Here is a 14,291-nt window from a genome sequence, read left to right on the forward strand (position 1 = left end):
GGTCTCTTTATCTTATGTTTTCATGACAAAGAGGAGCCATTGTCATGTTCAAAGCAGTTTCCTGCCTCTCCAAGTCAGAGAAGGGGCTGGCAGCTGCTACCACTCCAGTGTCTCGTTACCATAATCAAAAGCTACCATCGCCCCCACCGACAACCCACTCCCAGACTCAGATTTAAGGGCTTTTGTTCATGCCTTATGCTGTGAGGCAAGCAGTAAGCCTCCCAATAGTCCAGTGCAGTAATGGCACCCCATGCTTCTATTTCAACCTTCCAGAACTGGAGCGGGAAGCTGTGGCAAGTTATTTTTCAAAAATAAAATGATTTAGCTGCCTAGAAGGAAGTCACTACTCTCTCAGTGAAGAAACATAACATGAATATTATCTCCTTCCCAGGCAGAACTGCCTTGAATGCCTGAGGGACTTCCCTGGAGAGACACAACGCAACATTGGACCCCAGAGATGGCAGTCACTGCTAATTTGGTTTCCTGGGTCACATGGAAATGGGAGGAAAAGGCATCAAGAGAGAGAGGCTGGTATTTTCAATCCACTCACAGGACTGCACTACACCTAACATTTCCCAAAGGCCATAATTATTTCCTGCAGAAGAAATTCAAATGACCTAGATAGTTAATTCAGTAAGACTGGCCCCCCAAAACTATTTACCTAAAAGGCAGTTTTGTCGAAAAGAACATCACAACATAGTCAGGACTTGCTCTTCTTGCCGGAAAACACGCAGATGACAGTTCCAAGGCTGCTGTCTAATACAGCTGGGAAGGACGAGAGGTTGAGGGAGGGAGGTCTGGGAGACAGAGAAAGAAGGAAGGAAAAAAGTGAGAGATGGTGGAAGACGAGAGAAACTACATCTTTTCATGAGCCTCAAAAACACAACGAAGAGGAAGGGTTGGCCATGAATCCCCTCCCCACCTCAGGTGCTAGGAGATTCTTCTGCATGAAAAAAAAAAAAAAAAAAGGAGGAAAGCAGAGGCTTATGCCTGGCCACCCCAGGCCTCATTTGCATGGCCACCTTTCATGAGCAAAGACCACTTGCCCTCTGCTCCAAGGTCCCACAGCCCCACAGTTGTCACTTCTGTTTCTTTGATCCTAACACTTATTCCTTCAGCGCAAGGAACTCAGCTTTAAGAGGGGACTCACTGCTGGAAACATTCTACTTGGATAGCTTTTGTGTATCCTGTGCTGTGCTGTGCTTGGTTTCCATGAGCAAAAAAAAAAAAAAAAAAAAAGCCTAGACAGGAGCAGTTATTGAGCAGACACACAAGATGCTCTACACACAACAGGCAGATGGCATTATAAAGTGTCCTGTCTGGCATTGCATGAGTGGTTATTAATCAAGCAGTTACCATGTGCTAGACACTTCAATTCACACAAAAATTAATTGCTAAAGTAATTCTCTCTATACTTTAGGTAAGGGTACTAGGGCCAGAACCAGGGCTGACACCAAGCAGCCACGTCTTTATTCCTAAATCTCTCAGCCCTTAGTCAAATATCAAAACAGACCCTCAAGTTTCCTCTCTCCATTCTCTTGTGAGAAACCATCCAAGAAACAACCAGAGGAAACTACTGACAAACTTACCTTCACCCCCTGAACTTATGTTTCTAAGAGAGCTGGAGGTGAGTTACATAGGATCAGAGAAGATATCCGGGGACTTCTGGAAGCGTGGCTATGGAGTAGCCGCAGCTGCGTTTTTCCCTCCCAGGTCAACTAGGAAAAGCAATGAAGATCACCTGAGAGCACATCAAGACAAGACCAGGATCCCTTCAAAAACCTGTCAAGCCGCAGGTGAGTACAAACGCGTGTGGCTTGTGAACCGAGAGGGGCTGAGGCTGTATGCAGAAGCGACTAATACCAGTCCAGGACTTTCTCAGCTGACACACTACTTCCCGTTTGAGTTTTACCAATAAAAGACTGCTGACAGTAGGAGAAAAATCACTTAAAACTCACCAACTTGCAGCCGTGAGTTTCCATTGCCTTTGCTTCTCAGAGGCTTGAACAGCAGCAGGTAAATCCTGTACTGACATGGGGGGGGGGGGGCGCAGAGAATTGGCCAGGTGACTCGGGAGAATCTACCTCCTGGTAATCCAGAGGCGAGGCCTTTTCACATCATTCTCCTGATAAACTAGGGTTAGAGAAGCTAGTCTCATGGAAAGCAACTCTGCTATTTGTGCAGCTCGAGCAAGCTTTGCCTTGTTGGGTATGGGGAGCTTTCTTTTTTTTTTTTTTTCTTCCTCCAGGGTTATTGCTGGGCTCGGTGCTGCAGCCTTGTTGCGGTTATTATTGCCATTGTTGACGTTGCTTTGTTGTTGGATAGGACAGAGAGAAATGGAGAGAGGAGGGGAAGACAGAGAGAGGGGGAGAGAAAGACAGACACCTGCAGACCTGCTTCACCGCCCGTGAAGCGACTCCCCTGCAGGTGGGGGGCTGGGGGCTCGAACCGGGATCCTTATGCCGGTCCCTGCGCTTTGCGCCACGTGCGCTTAACCCACTGCGCCACCGCCCGACCCCTGGGGAGCTTTCTTTAACAATCACCACCTGTCCCCTCCTCTCATTCTACTGAGTTCTGATTGATGAGGTTGAAAGAAGCTACCTGGAAGAACTATTCTCTCAGGGGTGCTGCAGGAAGCCTGTATTTTTCTCTGCCCTCAAAGCAGACTAGGGCCCCAGCATGGGAACCACTGGGGTGGTCCAGCCAGGCCTGTGTGAGGAAGTCAGTCTGTCTGGTGGTCGAGAATGACTGTTTTAAGGGTGTACAGTAGCCACACACTGAGGCCACAGTCTACCGTCAACTTGGCTAGACAAGAAGCTAACGTTGTTGTTAACCCAGAGGTTTCCCCACCTGTGTCAGTGGTTCAGCATTCAGAAGACGTGTACCTCTCTCTCCAGCTAAAGGAGCTCTCCCAGGCAGGACAAGGATTGGGAAATGGATTGAGTGGAGCTGAGGACAAACACTGAAGGTTTACCTGAGTGCTTAATGAGATCAGTCACTTTTTTTTTTTTTTACTCAGTAAGGGACCAAGTAGGGGTTCAAGACTCGATGAATAATGAGGAAAAAAAAACCTTTCTGATGTATATTTTGAGATACTGTTTTCCTTTTTTCTCTTTATGCATCAGATGCCTTGTGTATGTCTGAGTCCACCTTTCGAGGGCCAACCCTTTATATTTATTTATTTTCATTTCAGAGAGAAAGAGAGAGAGAGAGAGAGAGAGAAAGGGAGAGACAGAGAGAAAGATAGACACAACTCCACCATCTTTGGCATTTCCTCCCAGTGTTCCTATGTGGGGCCAGGATTCAAACTCAAGGCCTCATGCATGTTGAGGAGACCACTCTACCAGTGAAAATTACTTGTGACAGGAAACTTCATGTATCAAAATGACGAATCTGTTTATGTGACATTTCGAGAAACAGAAGGATGTTTTACATGCTCACCCAGTCCTAAGCCTTCTGGACCAACCTCAAGAGTCAGGGAGCACACAGATGGGAAGCTAGGTCTCTGTGATCCTGGGCCTGTCAGCCCCCCGCCCCCCAGTCTTGGCGTCCTCCCTGCAAGTGTGTAGTGTGTGTTTGGTCTGGACAGGTAAAAAGTACCTGGGGCTAGGGACGTGGGGACGAAAGCCTAATGGGAAAGAGGGGTCCGGGCGCAGGAGGGAGGAGGCTGCCTGAGAAGTGAGTGGATTTGGTGCTGGTTGGCAAAGCGTCTACATGCAAAACAAAGGCCGGTTAAGTCGCCCCCCCTTTGGGTTCTGGGAGTGTGCCGAGTGTCTTCATTCTGGCCTCCACCTCCCCACACACTGAAGCCTGAAACTCACAGTGGGACCCAGCAGGTTGGCACTTCCCCTGTGGCACTCTGGTCCTCCCAGTTAGAACACAGGTGCCTTGTCTCATGCAGAACATCTCTGTGTGCCCTGCAGACCTGGGCACTGAGCTGGTAGGGAGCAGACCCTTCATAAATATTTGCAGATTCTCTGCCCTGGGAGGCCTGCCTGAGCACTGCCGCCTCACGACCTTTCTCCCACCTCTAGGCCCACCGCCGCCTTAGACCTGAGTGCTGAGCCCCCTACTCGTTGTTGACGACAAATAGCATGTTTTGTTTATTTGTTTTGCCACTAGGCTTATTGCTGGGGCTCAGTGCCTGCCTGACTCCATTGTTCCCTGTGACCAGTTTTCTCTTTAATTTAAGGTGAGCGACACAGAGAAGGAGTGATATCAGCAGCACTGCTCCACCACTCATGCAGCTTCCTCCCAGAGGTGGGAACCAGGGCAAGGGCTAGAGCCTTGGTCTTTGCACATGTCAACCGTGCATTCTACCAGATGAGCTACCACCAGGCCTTCAGAAAGTAACTTCTTTTTAAAAAAATATTTATTTATTTATTCCCTTTTGTTGCCCTTGTTTTATTGTTGTAGTTATTGTTGATATTGTTGTTGATGTCGTCGTTGTTGGATAGGACACAGAGAAGTGGAGAGAGGAGGGGAAGACAGAGAGGGGGAGAGAAAGATAAGACACCTGCAGACCTGCTTCACCGCTTGTGAAGCGACTCCCCTGCAGGTGGGGAGCGGAGGGTTTGAACCAGGATCCTTTCACGGGTCCTTGCGCTTTGCGCCACCTGGGCTTAACCCAGTGCACTACCGCCCAACTCCCCAGAAAGTAACTTCTACTACCAGCTGCGACTTGTTACAAGGTAGGCCTCCAGAAGGCTGTGGTGCTCCAGCAAGAGGCCATGGGTAAATATCACAGATTGGATATTATCAGGGGCCTGTAAATATCAAGTACTCTCTTGGCCGCCGGGACATTGCACCTGATATATTTGCATCCGGGCCGACACAGGAGAAAGAACGGATGGGAGGGCAGGAAATCCCAGAAGAAGCCCCAGACTCGGCGGTGACGTGTTGCCCTGGCCACGCCTGGCCACCCAGCAGCTCCAGCAGAGAAACAACTTCCTTTTGTGGTCAGCCCCTGGCTGGCTGCCAGGGCTTCAACAAGAGCCTGGTGATGTGTACTTTTGAAATGTGTTGGTGGCGCGGAATGGCATGTCTAACTCGTGTTTAGTGCCCTTCAGCGTTTACATCTCTTTCCCACGCCCATGGATGCAGACGGGCTGCGTGTGGGGCGCTGTGGTGGCCAGCTGATCTGGTGCCGGCTCGTGTGGCCTGGACACACCTCCTCTCACCCACAGCCAGGTCTCTGTCGGTGTGGCTCCCTTGGGAAAGGAAGAGAGAAAAGAAGGTGAGAGGAAGATATTCTTGACACACCCGCTGGACACGCACTGTGTCGCCTTTAATCTCCACAGCAGTTCCAGGGAGTTCTGAGGATCTTGTTTTGCAGGGGGACGGGGTGGGGAGGCTGGAGTGGAGATGCAGAGAGGTCCAACCCTTTTGCTCAGGGTCACACAAATTAAATATGGTGGAGAAGGCTTACAACCCCAGCCTGTCTCCTCCAGCCATCAGACCCTCTCTAGACACCTCAGGCCTTCTCCTTAAGACCCCGGGATTCTTGTTCTCAAGGACAGAGTAAACTACCTGACCCACCCCCCCACTCTGCCAGGATCACTGGCAGCCAGAGTCTGAGAAGCGCCCAAGCAGTTGACCCCTGCTCTGCTTCAAGGGCTTTTGACTCAACTGGGGCTGCTCATTCTCCAGGGATGTCTGTCCCAGCATGAAAGCTGCTGGGTTTTTTCCTTCCCCTCTGTCTTCCTGCTTTGCTGTTGTCTGCTAGTTGCCAAAGCTGGTTTCTACAGGACAGAGATGTGCTTTGTCTCCAGCACGTTCCCTGGGTGGTCTGCAGAAAGCCTAAATGGGCATGCTGTGCGATGCTTTGTAGATGCTATGGTGGTACGATCCTCTTAGGTTCCCTCAGTTCACGTGAGCTGGAAAATGCCTCCAGTCACACACACACAGGCCCTGTCGTGGGTGAGCTTCTCCTCCCAGAAGGCTGGCAGCAGGGGGTGGGGGTGGGGGGACAGAGTGGCCAGGGAGCAGATGGTTTCCTTGGGAGGCCACCACAGACGGTAACAGGAGCCGTGAGGCAGGGAGAGAAGATGGCCCTTGGAGTTCGTAGGGAGCACGTGACCTGGAGCTCGCTGGGCAGCCATGCAGGACATGCCTCGGCACGGTGCCATCCCCAGGGCAAGGAAGCTGAGCATTTATTCCCCTGGCCTTGGTTGGGACCTTGAAGTCCCCATAAACAGACCTGAAGAAGTCACACAAAGCTGACATTCTCAAGAAGCACCATTTTGGTATGCAGACCCAGGACGGTCCTGGATTCTTAGCATTTCATCATCATCTCCCCTTTCAAAGTGAGCAGAGCTTGAATAAAGCTTTTCCTTCTAACAGGAAGCAATTTGCATCTGCTTCCCCCCTCTCCACCACTCTCGGGTCCCCTCCCGACTCCTCAGACTCCCTGAATGAAGATTCTCCAGTACAGATCACACCTCACTTCTCAGCTCTCTAAGGACCCACACACAGTCCAGTGGATTTCCCCTGTGCATGTCATGATTCAAATTTAGACCATCTCCATTTATGACCCGCCTGCTGTTGTTTAGAACATACGTCCAGATATAGGATGAAGGACTCTCTTCCAGTGCTCCAACAGCCTGCCCCCATAGGGCCAAACACTCTTGCAGACCAAAGTGCTCAAGCAGAGAGACTTATACACTTGCAGTCAGAAGCGGGCAGCAAGGTATGGGAGTGGTCACTGCCAAGGGGATGTGGGCAGGGCCCGGGTTACCCACGTGTTACCCAGGACGGTGTTATGCTAGAACCCAGAAAGGCAGGACAGATCTCTTGCCATCTTTTCACTATCCCATTTTGAGTGAGTCTGATAGAATGAGCTAGGACACTTGGACTTGTAAGGAATCAAAGGCAAACCTTCTAGATAGAAGAGAGGTTTGACCCAGAGCTCCCCCCTATGCCCTGGGCACAGAAGCAGCTAAGAGGTGCTAGGTGATGGTGCAACCACTTGAGCTCATATGTTACAATGTGCAAGGACCAAGGTTCAAGCCCCTGGTCCCCATCTGCAAGTGGGGGGGATGGAGGCAGGGTGGTGACTCTTCACAAGCGATCTCCCTCTTCCTTCTCAAGGTCTCCATTCAATAAATAAATAAATGAAATGTTGTTTTGAAGCATTAACTAAGGTCTGGATGGTCACTGGCCAAGCTGGAGAGTCACCCTGAAAGCCTGCCACCGTTGTGGGGTTTGTACATGTGCCCAGAAGCTGCCCATTGGGAGCAGAGCTGATCACAAAATGGAAGCAAATATGGTGCCCTTGTAGACACATGCTCCAGAAAGGAACGAGAATGGGTGCTCAACAGTCTGGGAAAGAGCTCTGTGTCCACCCCACTCTCTCCCTTACTCCTCCTCATAACTCAGTGATAAATGAACGACTTCTTTTTTATTTCTTTTTCTTTTTTTTACTAGTGATTAAATATTAATTTACAAGATTATAAAACAACAGGGATATAATCCTACACCATTTCCACCACCAGAGCTCTGTGGTCCCATTCCCTACACTGGAAACTGCAGTAGTTCTCCCAAGGTCACAGATGTGGGGTGACTCTTCTTTCTATAACTGTCTACCTACCTATGTACATAAACACACACACACACACACACACTTGCCCATTTTCCTCTCTCTTTTTTAGAATTATCTTTATTTATTGGATAGACACAGTCATAAATCAAGAGGGGAGAGGGTTATAGAGAGGAAGAAAGACAGAGAGACACCTGCAGCCCTGCTTCACCATTCGCAAAGCTACAGCCTGCAGGTGGGGACCAGGGGTTCAAACCTGGGTTCTTGTGCATTGTAACAAGTGCTGTTAACCAGTTGTGCCACCACCCAGCCTTTTGCCCCCCTTTTTTTTTTTTAATATTTTATGTATTCCCTTTTGTTGCCCTTGTTTTATTGTTGTAGTTATTGATGTAGTGGTTGTTAGATAGGACAGAGAGAAATGGAGAGAGGAGGGGAAGACAGAGAGAGGGAGAGAAAGATAGACACCTGCAGATCTGCTTCACTGCCTGATCCTACAGGGGGCTCGAACCAGGATCATTACTCGTTCCTTGTGCTTTGCACCATCTGCACTTAACCCACTGCACTACCACTCGACTCCCCCTTTTTCTGTGGTCCTGCCTTCTCTTCCTTCCCAAGTCACACCTGTGTCTACTACTACTTCAGAGTGTCCTTCCTTTTCTTCTCTTTTTTCTTTTTTTATTATCTTTATTTATTTATTGGACAGAGACAGCCAAAAACTGAAAAAGAAGGGGGAGACAGAGAGAGGGAGAGACAGGGAGATACCTGCTGTTGGGAAATTCTGAGGATGTGGTTGAGCTTGGCAGGGCTTGACTTGAGGGGACATCCATCCTGTCAGTCTCTCTCTCTCTACTGAGAGGCCAAGCAAGGAGGGACACAAGCCCCCAAGATTCGCCTCATCTTATCAGACTCCCTGCCTCACAAAGCACCCTGCATTCTTGAGACTATGGCCTGCTCCCTTATTATCTACATAATCATTGTTTTGCCTGAAAGATCCCCACCCATTCCATTCCTTTGATCTATCTTCTTTCTGCCCTCAAGACCCTCCCTGCCTGCAGGGTATTATTAATCCTACCAGTTAAAACCCTCGCAACAGTTGCTAAGGAAGTTCTATCTTTCCCAGCCCTTTTGCCTTTCTCCGCCCCTTTCCAAACCATGTCAGGCCATTTCCGTTTCTGACTTGCCACTTCTGGGTCCGACTCTTAAAAGCCTTGGCACTCTGATCAATAAAGAATTGAATCGCCTTGCCACCACCAGCTCTGTTCCTGAGTCATCTCTCTCAAGTCGCTGAGTGAGTAGCAGCCCAGGCTGGCTCCGGTCACGTTCTTTCCAACCCAGAGAGTATGCTCCTGGGAAGAGGCATCCCCACACTAGCCCTGCAACCTGCAGCCCTGCTTTGCCACTCACAAAGCTTTCCCCCTGCAGGTGGGGACTGGGGGCTTGAACCTGGGTCCTTGTGCATTGTAACAGGTGCTCAACCAGGTTTGCCACCACCAGGCCCCTTCTCCTCTTCTTTTCTCTGGGTCCTCATGAAATTGGAGTTCAGAGCCCCTCTGGTCATCTTCCCCCAACATTTACCCCTTTGTTCTCTTTCCTCTTATAGCTAATCTTCCTTCCCTGTGTCTGTCTGTCTGCTTATGGGCTTCTGTCCCCATTTAGTAGGTAGGTGTGTGTGTGTGTGTGTGTGTGTAAGGTGCCCATCTGTCTCCTGTCTCAGTCCTGTCTCTCTTCCCCCTCATCTCTCTGGCCTCCTAGCTTTCTTCCCCTCTGGGGTGGTAGGGAGTCTCAGCAGTGGAAGCTGCACACGTGTCTGTGGAAGGACACAAGGTGTGTGTATCCCAGGGCTGTGGTGCCCGCCCATGCAGGCAGCAGACGGAGGCCCGAGAGGCTAGTCCTTTGCCAAGCCGTGTTCCCAGTGTCAGCTTCCCATTCACCCGCCTCTTTTTAGCCACGATCAACATTTCAAAAGAGAACGCACAAGGCCTACAGTAGGCACCTATAATTCACCCAAGGGCTGTGCCTGCATTCTTCTCTCTGAGTGAGCTATTTTTAAGTCTCTGCCACCCCCCCCCCTTCATTTCCAGGTCCCATTTCAGTCCAAGCACTGAATTAGATTCTTTCTTCATTTTGTAGGCTCTCCCTCTCTGTTATTATAGGAAACCGTTTCAGCCCTTAAGGAGTTGGCATCTGACATCCACAGCTTCTGAATCCCCAGAACAGAGAAGGCAAGGAATAAACAGAAGGGAGGGAAAGAAATGTTATCTTTCCGCTCCAGCAACATGAATCGGCAGAGTTAAATGGCAACAAAGTATTTGGTGTTAATCTTTAATATTCCCAGGAACTTGTCACCTCCTTCTTCAGTCCCAGAGCTGCCATTCTCTCAGTGATTCTGGTGCCTCTCACAAGATATCACACCTCTCATTATGCTCCCAAAAAAGTACCCACCAGAGGGGAGTTTGCAGCGATTAGACTGCCAGAAAGGAGGGAAAAAAAACAGTGAAGCTGCTCCTTATTATTTACAAGGAAATGCCTGGAAGGATGAGCCACTGGTCCCCTCGACTCAGCCTTGTCTGTTTTGAGCAGACCCTGCCTGAACTCATCCTCTGATCTGATCTCTCCCTTCCTCAGACTCAGAGCCAGGCAGCCAGCAGGGTGACACTTGACAGGTAGCAAGGGGGTGTGGTGCTGGGCGCATCAGAAAGTCCTGACAGCAGCTCAGGCCCACCCCAGCTGAGAGGCAATAGGGTGCAATTGCAATTGACAAGATTCTCCCCTCACACTGCAGGCCTGGCGTGTCTATCTCATGGAGGAAGACAAAGACAGACCAAAGACGGACCCGGAGACCAGGGCTACAGAGTGCCCAAAGGGGTCCCAGGAGTCACTGGAAGCAAGTAGAAAGCTAGACAGGAGGGCAGGGCAAGCAGGCCACAAAGGATATGAGATCCATCAAGCCAGCCAGCTCCATGGACACCTGGGGCCTTGGTTGCCCTGGGCCACTCTGGGAGCCACTGTGCGATGTGTGCCTTGCGGTTATGATGGCTGGAGGCAAGGGAGCCACGGTATTTGCCTAGCGGTCCAGGTGGAGGGCTGCTAGGGGAGGGGGCTTCGTCTCTGGCCATCCAAACCTGTGTGCCGAGCACACCTCCCGCAAAGACATGCACTTGAGGACTGTTAGAAACACACACTGCACAGGAGTCCGGCGCTAGCGCAGTGGGTTAAGTGCAGGTGGTGCCAAGTGCAAGGACCTGCGTGTCAGGATCCCGGTTCGAGCCCCCGGCTCCCCACCTACAGGGGAGTCACTTCACAAGCAGTGAAGCAGGTCTACAGCTGTCTGTCTTTCTCTTCCCATCTCTGTCTTCCCCTCCTCTCTCCATTTCTCTCTGATCTACCCAACAACAACAACATCAATAATAACTACAACAATAAAACAACAAAGGCAACAAAAAAAGGAATAAATAAATAAATAAATACAAAAAATTAAAAGTTAAAAATAACCCCAGACTGACAGTTTTTGGCAAAATTTTCCAAGTCTGAAATTATTTCAAAACAGTAAGTCAAACATATATGAAAAAAAAAGCTCTGTTTCCTTATCTCAGCACCTGGGGGACTGTTTCTAGAATATATGTTTTATTTATTTCCATCCCCACAAACTTATGAGCCTCTCTGGGGATTTTTTGGCTTGCTCTGAGATTAGTGTGCTGCTGATATCCACCAGGGGGTTCACATCATCTTTCTCCAATACCAGCTTCAGGCACCATGGAGATCTTGCTTGAAGCTAGAAAAGAGAGAAAACTCTAGATTTCAGTCACAGTACTACTTTAAGATCTCTGTGCCTTTATAAAGAAAAATCAGTGGTCCGGGAGGTGGCGCAGTGATAAAGCTTTGGACTCTCAAGCATGAGGTCCTGGGTTCGATCCCCGGCAGCACATGTGCCAGAGTGACGTCTGGTTCTTTCTCTCTCCTCCTATCTTTCTCATTAATAAATAAATAAATAAAAATCTAAAAAAAAAAAAAAAAGAAAGAAAGAAAAATCAGAGAGTGGTGTGGGCAATGACATACCTGGTAAAAAGAACATGTTACTTTGTACAAGGTTGCACCAGGGTTCAAGCCCCTTGTCCCTATCTGCAGGGTGAAAATTTCATGAATGGTAAAGCAGAGTTGCTTCTCTCTCTCTCTCTGTCTGTCTTTATTAGTGATTTAATAATGATTAACAAGACTGTAAGATAACAGGGGTTCAATTCTGCACAGTTCCCAATAGCAGAGTTCTGTGCCCCATTGCCTCCATTGGAAGCTTCCCTATTCTTTATCCCTCTGGAAGTGTGGACCAGAATTACTTGTAGGATGCAGAAGGTGGAAGGTCTGGCTTCTGTAAAGTGCTTCTCTGCTGAACATGAATGTTGGTAGGTCGATTCATTCCCCCAACCTGTTTCTATGTTTACCTAGTGGGGTAAGACTTCGGAAAGGCGAGGTCATCTGCCCAAGGAAGACAGGATGGCATCATGGTAGCATCTGCAACTTGGTGGCTGAAAGGTGGTATGATATACAACAAACTGTTTAATAAACAGGCACCCAAAGGCGGAGATAGGGCAAGTGAAATTAGGGTCTTCATGTGGGAGGAAGCTGGGAAGTCTCTTTTTAGGAATATTCCTTGTGGTCCATGACTTTAGTAATTTTTTCCTGAGTCTGATAGCTAGCATGCAGGTGGACTAAAAGTACTGTCTGGGAAGATGGTGTCAGAGTTGAAAGTAGGTCTAGAAAGCTGGATTAGGGTAGAGAGTAGCTCCCAAATAAGAGAAGAGTATTTACGTACCATTAACTGTTAACCCCATGAATCTGACCTAAGGCCCAAGGTATTTCACTTAATCTCCCCCTTCCATATTGATTTCTGACTGTCTCTATTCAATAAATAAATAAAATATTTTTTAAAAGAAATGTTGTCTTTCAAGCCTCTTCTCCCTCCTGCAGCAGAGATGCTTCACGGTCACCAAGAGGTGAAGCAGGTCTGCAAGTGTGTATTTTTGTCTCTTTTCTATATCCCCTTCCCTCTCAAATTCTCTTCGTCTTATCAAATGAAAAGATAGAAAAAAATAAAGGAAGGAAGGAAGGGAAGAAAGAAAGGAAGGGAAGAAAGGAAGGAAGGAAGGAAGGAAGGAAGGAAGGAAGGAAGGAAGGAAGGAAGGAAGGAAGGGGGAGTAGGGCAGTAGCTCAGCGGGTTAAGCGCACGTGGTGCAAAGCACAAGGACCGGCATAAGGATCCCGGCTCGAGCCCCTGGCTCCCCACCTATAAGGCAGTTACTTCACAGGCGGTGAAGCAGGTCTGCAGGTGTCTGTCTTTCTCTCCCCCTCTCTGTCTTCCCCTCCTCTCTCCATTTCTCTCTGTCCAATCCAACAATGACGACACCAACAACTACAATAATAACTACTACTACAACAGCAACAACAAAAAAAACCCAAGGGCAACAAAAAAGGAAAATAAAGAAAAGAAAAGAAAAGAAAAGAAAAGAAAAGAAAAGAAGGAAGGAAGGAAATGAGGAAATGTCCACTGGGAGCAGTGGATTCATAGTGAAGGTACCAAGCCCCAGTGATAACTCTGAAGGCCACAAAAGAAAAGAAAGAGAAATTCCATGAGAGTATTAAAAAAAGAAAAAAGTCAATACAACAGTAGTGTGGTTGATAGAGTTATTAGAGAATTGGTCCCAGTCTACCCTTCTTCCTCTCCTCCTTTGCAATGTAACATGCCAGACCTTCTGTCACCTCACCCTGTGTCTGTGCTGGCCTCATATCTGCTTCAACTAACAAGCAGAAGAAGGAAAGACTGAACCAGTTTTAAGCCTAGCGTGTTTCTGCTTGTTCTCATAGAACCTTGCACCTCTACCACCAGGTAAAGAAATAAGAGCTAGCTGCCATAAGATAAGAGGTTCCATGGTACAGAGAAAAGTCCACAGTCAAGCAGGCACTGTAATTTAGACATGTAAATTAAGCAATATTAATCACTCACCTTGCCAGCTGGCCACAAAGTCATAAGCAAACCCAACCAAACTGAGAAGAATCACCTAGTACCCAAAAGGCAGCTCTATGTGGATCAGAGACATGGACATTAGACTAGAAACACCAAATATAGAGATATAAACAGTGGGAGGACCCCCTCACAATGTCTCCTTGGGAAACATGTTCATAGATTTGACTCCCACAGCAAAGAAGCAAAACCAAAACTCAACCAAGGAGGCTACATCGGACTAGAAGGCTTCTGCACAGCAAAGGAAGCCATCACCAAAACAGAAAGACACTCAACAGAATGGGAGAATGTCTTGACACACTCTACATCAGATATAGGACGAAGAACCAAAATATACAAAGATCTCACTGAACTCAGCAATATAAAAAGCAAACAATCCCACAAAACATGGGGAGAAAACATAGAATCTTCACCAAGAAGAGATTCAGAAGCCCCACAGACATATGAGAGAGAGAGAGAGAAAACACGCAAATTCATTGATTATCAGAGAAATGGATATAAAGACACTAAAACACTAGTGAGATAGCATTTGAGTCATGTGAAAATGTCTTACATTAGAAAGGGCAGAAACCTAAATAGTACACAGGGGAATGAAGCAAGCAATTTTTTTTTTTTTTTTTTGCCAGATATAGGAGTCAGCAAATTTACTCTGTAAATAACCAGACTGTAAACATATTGCTTCGTATGAAGCCATATGCCCTTCATTGTTAATGATCTAGAGTTTGCAGGGCTTGGTTGAGA

Source organism: Erinaceus europaeus, chromosome 21, assembly GCF_950295315.1.
Source record: "Erinaceus europaeus chromosome 21, mEriEur2.1, whole genome shotgun sequence".
Lineage (NCBI taxonomy): Eukaryota > Metazoa > Chordata > Mammalia > Eulipotyphla > Erinaceidae > Erinaceus > Erinaceus europaeus.